Consider the following 10,992-nt stretch of genomic DNA (forward strand, 5'->3'; position numbering starts at 1 on the left):
GAACCTTGGCATCTCTGTACACACCATTATCACAAAGCCATGGCCATTTAATGGTGCCAATCTCACACTCGTGGCTTTGACAGGGTCGGAAGAAAGCTGCTACAGAAACCAGACTTGCTAGTGCTGAAGGAAGTACAGTGTTAAATATGATAGTGTATTAGACCAGCAATCCATTTCTGGTAAAGTCGTAAGTTTGATTTTGTGTGTGTGGAAGCCTTGTTATATGAAATCCGGTCACATATCAAGACACACGGTAGTGTGTCGTGCGGCCCAAGAAGCCGGCGCGCCACACCCGTGAGTATATTGACAGGAAGAACGAAAACGTCATTTTCACACCTTTGTATCTCGGTGATCACTTATCTGATTGGAACCAAATTTGCTACACAGTTGCCCGCCAGACAGGGGAGTCTACATTCCAAATTTGAAGGAAATCGCTCCAGCCATTTCCGAGATACGAGCTGCCAAAGTTTCGCTTTTTTTCTTGGTTTTTTTTTTTTTTCTTCGTCTTTTCGCACACTTGCAAAAATTGCTATAACAGGCAAACGCGTACTCCGATCGCCTTGAAATTTAGCACACAGAAAGGGAGTCCAACGGCGAATCCTAGCATCAAATTTGGTACAAATCCGATGAATGGTTAAGGAGTTATGACCGATTATTCGCGTAAAACAAGATCGATTTGTTGTCACGCCTACAGGGTAAACCGCTTCATGGAATGAGTTGAAAATTGCTATGTAGATGGAGTAACTATCGTGGGAGTGCCTTTTGGTGGTTTGAAAGAAATCGAGATAAAGACCATGGAGATATGACACAAAACCCAACCTGTGTCACAATTACGCGATCGATTTTTATGAATAAAAAAAGTATTAGTTTTCACGCCCACTAGGCAAACCGCTTAGAGCAATGAGCTGAAAATCGGTGTATAGCTGGAATAATCTTCATAGAAAGTCCTTGCAGTAGTACAGAAGAATCGGATTACAAACCACTGAGTTATAATTCGAAAGCCAACTCCGTGTAGTAAATGCGAGATCGATATACTCTAATAGAACAGTCACCCTAATAGAGCATTCGGCTAATTTATTTACTCCATTATAGAATTTTATTACATCACAAGTTATTCTGTAGGGAGTTCAGCTGCAAACAGTTAATCTTATAGACAGTTCAGCAAGAAGCAAGTTACCATGTGGAAAGTTAAGCAAATATATCACTATAGAGATTCAGAACATTACAAGTCACACTGAAGAAAGTTCAGCTATAAATAAGTCATGCACCCTGTAGAGAATTCAGCTACACAGAATTCATCTACACACAAGTCACTGTGGAGAGAGTTCAGCTACAAACAAATTACCCTTTAGAGAGATCAGCTACAAACAAAACACTTTGCAGAGTGTTCAGCTACAACAAATCAACCTTTAGAGCGATCAGCAATGAACAAATCAACACAAATCTACCTGTAGAGAGATAAGCTAGAAACAAATCACCCTGTAGAGAGTTCAGCTACAAAAAATCACCCTGTAGAGACATCAGCTAGAAATTAGACACAATGTAAGGAGTTCAGCTACAAGCAATCACCCTGTAGAGAGTTCAGCTAAAACAAATCAACCTGCAGAGAGATCAGCTACAAACAAATCACCTTATAGACAGTTCAGCTACAAAAAAATTACCCTGTAGAGAGATCGGCTACAAATCAACCTGCAGAGAGATCAGCTACACACAAATCAACTTGTAGAGAGATCAGCTACAAACAAATCACCCTGTAGAGAGATCAGCTAGAAACTACACACAATGTAAGGAGTTCAGCTACAAATTAATCACCCTGTAGAGGGTTCAGCTAAAACAAATCAACCTGTAGAGAGATCAGCTACAAACAAATCACCTTATAGACAGTTCAGCTACAAACAAATTACCTTGTAGAGAGATCGGCTACAAACAAATCAACCTGCAGAGAGATCAGCTACACACAATTCAACTTGTAGAGAGATCAGCTACAAACAAATCACCCTGTAGAGAGATCAGCTAGAAACTAGACACAATGTAAGGAGTTCAGCTACAAGCAAATCACCCTGTAGAGAGTTCAGCTACAAACAAACCAACCTGTAGAGCGATCAGCTAGAAACAAATCATCCTGAAGAGAGGTCAGCTACAAAAAATCACCCTGAAGAGATATCAGCTAGAAACAAATCACCCTGAAGAGAGGTCAGCTACAAAAAAATCACCTTGTAGAGAGATCAACTACAAACAAAACACTTTGCAGAGAGTTCAGCTACAAACAAATCAACCTTTAGAGCGATCAGCAACAAACAAATCAACCTGTAGAGAGATCATCTAGAAACAAATCAACCTGCAGAGAGATAAGCTACAAACAAATCAGCTTGTAGAGAGATCAGTTACACACAAATCAACCTGTAGAGAGATAAGCTAGAAACAAACCACCCTGTAGAGAGTTCAGCTAAAACAAATCAATCTGCAGAGAGATCAGCTACAAACAAATCACCTTATAGATAGTTCAGCTACAAACAAATTACCTTGTAGAGAGATCGGCTACAAACAAATCACCCTGCAAAGAGATCAGCTACACACAAATCAACTTGTATAGAGATCAGCTACAAACAAATCACCCTGTAGAGAGATCAGCTACAAACTAGACACAATGTAAGGAGTTCAGCTACAAGCAAATTACCCTGTAGAGAGTTCATCTACAAACAAATCAACCTGTAGAGCAATCAGCTAGAAACAAATCACCCTGAAGAGAGGTCAGCTACAAAAAATCACCCTGTAGAGAGATCAGCTAGAAACAAATCACCCTGAAGAGAGATCAACTACAAAAAAATCACCCTGTAGAGAGATCAGCTAGAAACAAATCACCCTGAAGAGAGGTCAGCTACAAACAAAACACTTTGCAGAGAGTTCAGCTACAAACAAATCAGCTTGTAGAGAGATCAGTTACACACAAATCAACCTGTAGAGAGATAAGCTAGAAACAAATCACCCTGTAGAGAGTTCAGCTACAAGCAAAACACCCTGTAGAGAGTTCAGCAACAAAGAAACCACCATGTAGAGAGTTCAGCTGCAAACAAATCACCTTATAGAGGGTTCAGCTACAAACAAATTACCCTGTAGAGAGATCAGCTAGAAACTAGACACAATGTAAGGAGTTCAGCTACAAGTAAATCAGCCTGTAGAGAGTTCAGCTAAAACAAATCAACCTGCAGAGAGATCAGCTACAAACAAATCACCTTATAGACAGTTCAGCTACAAACAAATTACCTTGTAGAGAGATCGGCTACAAATTAATCAACCTGCAGAGAGATCAGCTACACACAAATCAACATGTAGAGAGATCAGCTACAAACAAATCACCCTGTAGAGAGATCAGCTAGAAACTAGACACAATGCAAGGAGTTCAGCTACAAGTAAATCACCCTGTAGAGAGTTCAGCTAAAACAAATCAACCTGCAGAGAGATCAGCTACAAACAAATCACCTTATAGACAGTTCAGCTACAAACAAATTACCTTGTAGAGAGATCGGCTACAAATTAATCAACCTGCAGAGAGATCAGCTACACACAAATCAACATGTAGAGAGATCAGCTACAAACAAATCACCCTGTAGAGAGATCAGCTAGAAACTAGACACAATGCAAGGAGTTCAGCTACAAGCAAATCACTCTTTAGTGAGTTCAGCTACAAAAAAATCAACCTGCAGTGAGATCTCCCACAAAAACACACTTGTACAGAGTTCAGTTACAAACAAATTACCCTGTAGAGAGATCAGGTAGAAGAATTCACCTTGTAGAGAGTTCAGCAACAAAGAAACCACCATGTAGAGAGTTCAGCTGCAAACAAATCACCCAGTAGAAAGATCAGCTAGAAGAAGTTACCTTGTAGAGAGTTCAGTTACAAAGAAACCATCATATAGAGAGTTCAGCTACAAAGAAATTACCCCGTAGAGAGTTCAGCTAGAAGAAGTCACCTTGTAAAGAGTTCAGCTACAAAGAAACCATCATGTACAGAGTTCAGCTACAAAGAAACCACCATGTAGAGTGTTTAGCTGCAAAAAATCACCTCTAGAGAGTTCAGCTAGAAGCAAATCACCCTGTAGAGAGATCAGCTAGAAAAGGTCACCTTGTAGAGAGTTCAGCTACAAAGAAACCACCACATAAAGAGTTCAGCTGCAAATAAATGACTTGTAGAGAGTTCAGCTACAAATAAATCCCCCTGTAGAGGGATCAGCTAGAAGAAGTCACCTTGTAGAGAGTTCAGCTACAAAGAAACCATCATGCAGAGAGTTCAGCTACAAACAATTCAGCCTGTAGAAAGACCAGCTAGAAGAAGTCACCTTGTAGAGTGTTCAGTTACAAAGAAACCATCATGTAGAGAGTTCAGCTGCAAACAAATCACTCTGTAGAGAGTTCAGCTACAAAGAAACCGCCATGTAGAGAGTTCAGCCTCAAACAATCCACTTTGTAGAGAATTCAACTACAACAAATCACCCTGTAGAGAAGAAGTTACCTTGTAGAGAGTTCAGCTACAAAGACACCATCATGTAGGGAGTTCAGCTACAAAGAAACCACCATGTAGAGAGTTTAGCTGCAAACAAATCACCTGTAGAGTTCAGCTAGAAACAAATCACCCCGTAGAGAGATCAGCTGGACGAAGTCACCTTGTAGAGAGTTCAGCTACAAAGAAACCATCATGTAGAGAGTTCAGCTGCAAATAAATCACCCTGTAGAGAGTTCAGCTACAAAAAAATCACCCTGTAGAGAGTTCAGCTAGACGAAGTCACCTTATAGAGAGTTCAGCTACAAAGAAACCATCATGTAGAGAGTTCAGCTACAAAGAAACCACCATGTAGAGAGTTTAGCTGCAAACAAATCACCTGTAGAGAGTTCAGCTAGAAACAAATCACCCTGTAGAGAGACCAGCTAGAAGAGGTCACCTTGTAGAGAGTTCAGCTACAAAGAAACCATCCTGTATATAGTTCAGCTACATTTCAAGTCACCCAGTAGAGAGATCAGCTGCAAAAAAATATCCTGTGGGGAATAATGGGCATGTAATAAATACATGTATATAATTTGTATAATTACTAATAAAATCAAAAATAATTGAAGTATTAAAAATCTTCTTTAAGTTCTTTTCTTCTTCCTGTGGTAAAGAAAAAAACACATGGGTTAAAAAAGCCCAAAAGCCAGCCATAGGCCAGCTTTGCAGTATACAAATACAAAAAAAAGTGATATCTAATCAAAAACAACCAAACTGTAAAAAAAGGTGCGGCCCCCAAAAAGGCCATGGTGAAAAAAGATGTGAAATGGTGGCGGCCAAGAAATGGCTGTGATGGTAGGTTAATGGTTACATTTCAATAACGACAATTCAGGTGAATTTTGTGCCGCTTGGTCTTGGCACCAAATTCACCTGAATTGTTGTTATTAAAATTTAACCATTAACCTACCATCACAGCCATTTCTTGGCCGCCACCTTGGATTTCACATCTTTTTTCACCATGGCCTTTTTGGGGGCCGCACCTTTTTTTTACAGCTTGGCTGTTTTTGATTAGATTACCTTTAGTCTTACAAGGGTATGTTAATCTTCAACCTGAATTATTTTTCCACCTGAATTTGTCAAGTGCTACAAGGGGACATGACTTCAAACTTTTTAAACCTCATGCCCAAAAGAACGTTCGCAGTAAGAACCATCAATTCATGGAACAATTTACCCAATTATGTAGTGTCGTCTAATTCTACTGACAATTTTAAAATTTTGATTGATAACATTTATTCTTAATGTAATTGTTTATTGTAAATGAACAGGACTCACAGGCATTATGCCTTTTTCTCTGTGTTTAATAATAATAATAATTTAGTAAATATAAGCTTAATATAATACAGAATAAGTAGGATGGCATGCAGGAGTGTAAAACTTGTCTCGATTAACTTGCAGATTAAGGAACAAGTGTATGTAGCTAATCCGAGATGCAATCCTATAGAAGACTGAGATACTCTAATAGAGCAGTCAAAAAATTATACTACTCTAATAAAATATTCATAACACGGAATAGCTACAAGGTATATTAAATAGCTAATTTATTTAAAGTAGCTATTAAAATCTTGAGTTTTTCATTTTATTTGGAGAATTTGAATAACTATGTATTTGAATCACTATAGTTTGTAACCGCAAGCTAACCAGCCATAAATCATATATAGCTATCCATAACATTTGACATTTAGGAGTAGGCTACTGCAAGCTTAAACATATATTTGACACTTTTACTAAAATTCATATCATTTTAATGCTCAAAATTCAGTACCTGGGGACTACATTCCCAGACCCCCACATCTACATAGCAACATACTTCACAACCAATTCTGGAAACCACCTAATGTGTGCTCCTGTTAATACTGTTTGTGATTCATTAAAAATACACTCTTTTAAATGTTTAATGAAATTTTGAGACTTTCATTTAATTGCCAATTTTTTAAATGTCTACAGTCTAGTCTGTAGGTATGTATACCATGCCGGCAAACAGTCTTCTTTTGAATAAATGGAATGATGTCATCTGCAGCATCTAACAGATAAGATGATAATATTGTTTGGTAAGTAGTTTATGAAACATAGAATTATAAAGAAACAAAGGCAGTGATCAGGGGATGCTGGATCGATGGTACATTAGCTGGGCTATTTTGTTCACCATGCACTTTTTATTATATGTTGAAGAAATGATTCTAAGGCCAGGAAAAGTTGATTGAATTTATGATCACTGCCCGTATGGTAGACATTAATTTTGTAGATTGCATCAAATTAAAGTTTTATTACTCATTAGGATCAAGTACAGCAGTCAAAACATTCTAATATCACCAACATGTAGTCATATTTAATGTTAGCTCAGATCTGCCTTGTTGCAACAAAGCTGAGGGGTAGCCAATGCTCACACAAATATCCAACATGATGTACGACAGTCCCAATATTTATAGTATGTTCACGTTGAGTTGAATCCTGAAAAACAGCTAAATATTAAAAGTGGATATTTTCTCAACAGAGTTAACATTTCAGCCAACCAGATGATTATTGGTAACAGCAAAGGTGTCAACAACAGACACGTATGGTTTGGCTCCATTACAAGTTCGGGAAAGGACTGCAATGGGCACTGTACTTATATGGCTTCCCCATTAGAAATGTATTGTGAAAATTTTGATTGGCCATAAATATTTTGTCAAACATTAGAACAACAAGATTTTGAAATATTTTTAGCGGGTCAAGCAGTACTACAAATGAGCCGAATTTCAAGATCGTGTGTAATTGCATCCATGAGTTATTAAATGTTTTTGAGGATTCAGCTCAACGTGAACATACTATAAGTATTTCAAAAAGTATTTCTGTATTAAAAAAATATTTGTAAATACAATACAGTTACTTCAATTTTTATTGTGATGTTTGTTTTTGCTAATACTTGCTCAGGAAACACCTAAGAGAGTAGCTGACAGGGGATCAAAGGAACTTCATGAGAGACACAGGCGTACTTTGCACTATGTGGCAGAATAGGTGTAATCTTGTGTATAGAGCGGCAGCCGTAATTGAAATCATAAATGGATGGAAACGAGAATAACCTACTTTGTACATGGTTTGGAATTTGGGATTTCTAAATGTTGAATTGATTTGGATTTCTCAGAAAGTGTACGAGAGTCCCAAGTCTTTGGCTATACCCCTTGAACAAAGCAAAGAAATTAGTCTACAATATTACCTTGAAATGTAAAAAAAAAATTCCACATTGTAATTGATGCATGCCAGCTTTAGTGCTTTGAATAGTCATTTTCACAGTTAGCTACTACCTTTTAGCCTGACCTTGTGTCAGTGAACAGCTAGCAGAATATTACATTATAGAAAGTAAGTGATGTGATGTAGGTCATTACAACTTATCTGCTGTTTACTGTGAGTATGTGTATATAGTGATGAGCTGGTAGTGAATGAAAACTAACCTGCAAAAAGTGGGTATTGTGGTAGACACGAGCTTTTTGCAGATCATAAATGCATGCATACTCATGCATCTACAGCTAACAATCCATAATAACTATTTTGTACATACATTGTTACAAGCAATTGGAACCAGCTGTATAGAGAGTTCTAGCTAGTAAGAATTATATTGTAGCTTTGTACCATAGCATAGGCACATTTTACAGTCATAATGTTAAACTAATGCTTTCATGTTTTCCAAAAAGTCCCTGGACAATAGATTGTGAATCATGCTAGTACACATCAATATAGGATCGAGATAACAGTCAAAACATTCTACTATATTATGACAGTTGTATGTTAATATTAAATGCTATTGTAACAAGGCAAAGAAATTATTACCTAATGTTCTATACCCTGGTTGAACTCTCAGAATCAGAATGTCCTGCATGTACTCTGTACATCCCAACTTGTGCATGTGTTTTGAACACCATCGAGTAACTGTTACTGCTGTATTAGCTATATGATATAGACCAGATGTAGCAGTTTTTAAAGAAGCTTTTCCTTTAAATACTGGATGTTCATGCCTCTTCCTATGTGCATGAGCTATAATACTTTATAGAGACAACAACCTTATATCTATTTAGAATGTGGTGTGACACTTGAGAAACATGTATACTGAATTCAGTTATAGAAGTTCTACTAGTTAGTAGCAACATTTATAGTTGTTTATGCAAGCAGGGATGATATATGTTAATCAACTTTTCCTGGCCTTGGAATCATTTTTTCAAAATGTTGTGATAGGTGCAAAACAAAGTAGTCCATGCAGCTGCTAGTGTAGCACCCAGCATCCCCTGGATTACTTTCATTTTTATTTCTGTGCTCTACAAATTAATGACTTAACATACAGGTAATATCATTTCATCTGTTAACTTGCTACACTCATTTTCTCCTCTTCCATAAAGATTTGGAACACACCAACCTCAGTAGTGAATTCATAATTTTTCATGTTGTGCATCATGGTAACTATGGAAACTTCCAAAGAGCATGTACATACACATTAATTTTATGCTTATTGACATATATACTTGCAGCTTTACATATACATCCATAGTCAGTCAAAAAGTGTTGTTAGGTTACAGCAGCGGTAATTCTAAAATACACCATTCATCAGGTATTGTTTAGTCATGGTATCAGACTCAACTATTGATAAAGCTATAAATCGTTCAAGTCCCCACCCAATTTTATTCCTGAAACTATCACTGCTTGAAGTATCTTAGTTTACTACAGTGGTATATCCCCAGTACATGGAACAGTTAATTGTTTGTTATTTTAGTAGTTTTTCAGTAAACCTGCATTCACTGATGTTTTACTGAGAGTTTAAAACTTAGTAAACTAATTATGTTCCATATACCTAAGTTTACTGACACTTTACTATCAGTATATCTACAGTAAGGCCTCTTAACAAATTAGTAAACTAAGAACCTTCAAGCAGTGTATCTGGCTTCTTAACAACTTCAACAGAAGGCTCATGCTCAGTGCCTGACATCCATGAATCTTCATGGTGATGTTGAGTATTTTCTCTATGGTAGGTATTCCAGCCCGATTTTTAAATTTTGGAAAAATGGACTTTTTATATGCTCAATAGATAGAATATTGATTGCCAATCTCAGAAATATATAGTTTGTTGGGTTGGAATTAGCTACTATGGCATGCACAGTACTTAAAAACTGAAAAAAGGTACATTTTTTCTCCGGGGCTCCCCATACATTTAAAGAGAAAGATGGCACAATTGAATCAGGAAGCCGTCTAGCAATCTGGACTATCTTGAAACTGCAGTTGCTTCTACCTGCAAGTTTTTTTTTTGTTTTTTTTCCCGGGTTATCTTTTTACCTGCAAGTTTGTACATGTAATGAGAGTAACTTCAGATCATATTGGATCTCAGTGATCTTTGTATGCTTTGTGGTGAGCAAATATGTTTCACCTATTGCACACTTCTCAATACAATGGTGTATACCCATAGGCAAGTGGCTATCTCAGGTAAGTAAAAACATCAAGTTAACAACTTATGAAGGTAAACAACTAAAGTGGAGGTGCCACAATGATGCAACAATACCTAAGGTGGAGTTGTGGTTTCAATTATGGCATTGTTATGCCGACTTTGAAGTGGTTTATACTTTTGAGCTGATGACATAGCCATCAGAAAATTGTTCTGGAGCTGAAAATTGCTAACCCGAACGAAGTAACTATGCACTTTAAAGTAAGCACCAGTGGCTACCTTCCACCCAACAGTACGTTATTTAAAGTTTTCTACATACATTACAAGGCTTGAAAAGATTACAAAACAACACAAAACTTATTTATATGTAACGCGTACGATAAAACTAAGATTTTCATGATAATCAGTGTGTGGACAAATCTCACAGCGATTTTCATCCTCATTGGAGCTCGGACGACGGAGCAATTCCAAGTTAAACACGAGTTGTTATTTTGTGCCAGGGTTCTATTGGGGAATATACGGAGATTTTTTAAATTAAAAAATCTCGGATACTGGAATGCCTATCTATGGTTAAGTAAAGTGACATTAACTATTCCTCTGAATGGTCATTTTAAATAGTCATCATTTTCCCCTTTCATAACATGGCAATATATATAGACAAATGAGTACCCTTTCCACTTTGCACTCCATTAGGATATACACGTAACTGCATCTTATACCCCCCTGGATGGGTGTAGAATGGTGATGCATAATAGCAAATGTCAACCTTTGTTGCAGCATGCCGCTTTATGTCAGCATAATCCGTCCATTTGATAATCACAGGAGATATTGGTTCAGGAATACTGGTGGACAATGTTGCTAGAGTGATGAAAGGTAAGCTCTTCAGTTAGTCTTCTTAACTTTTTCAGACATTAACTTGTATCTGTTAATCCAACAGTGTGTGCTGTGGTTAGTTCAGTTTTTGTCTTTTCATTATACATCCTGTTTCAGCAATACAATGTCCTCTTTGAAAGTTAAATTTTTTTTGATAATGCTTCGCTGCTTTGTTTTA

Source organism: Dysidea avara, chromosome 12, assembly GCF_963678975.1.
Source record: "Dysidea avara chromosome 12, odDysAvar1.4, whole genome shotgun sequence".
In the NCBI taxonomy this organism is placed as follows: domain Eukaryota; kingdom Metazoa; phylum Porifera; class Demospongiae; order Dictyoceratida; family Dysideidae; genus Dysidea; species Dysidea avara.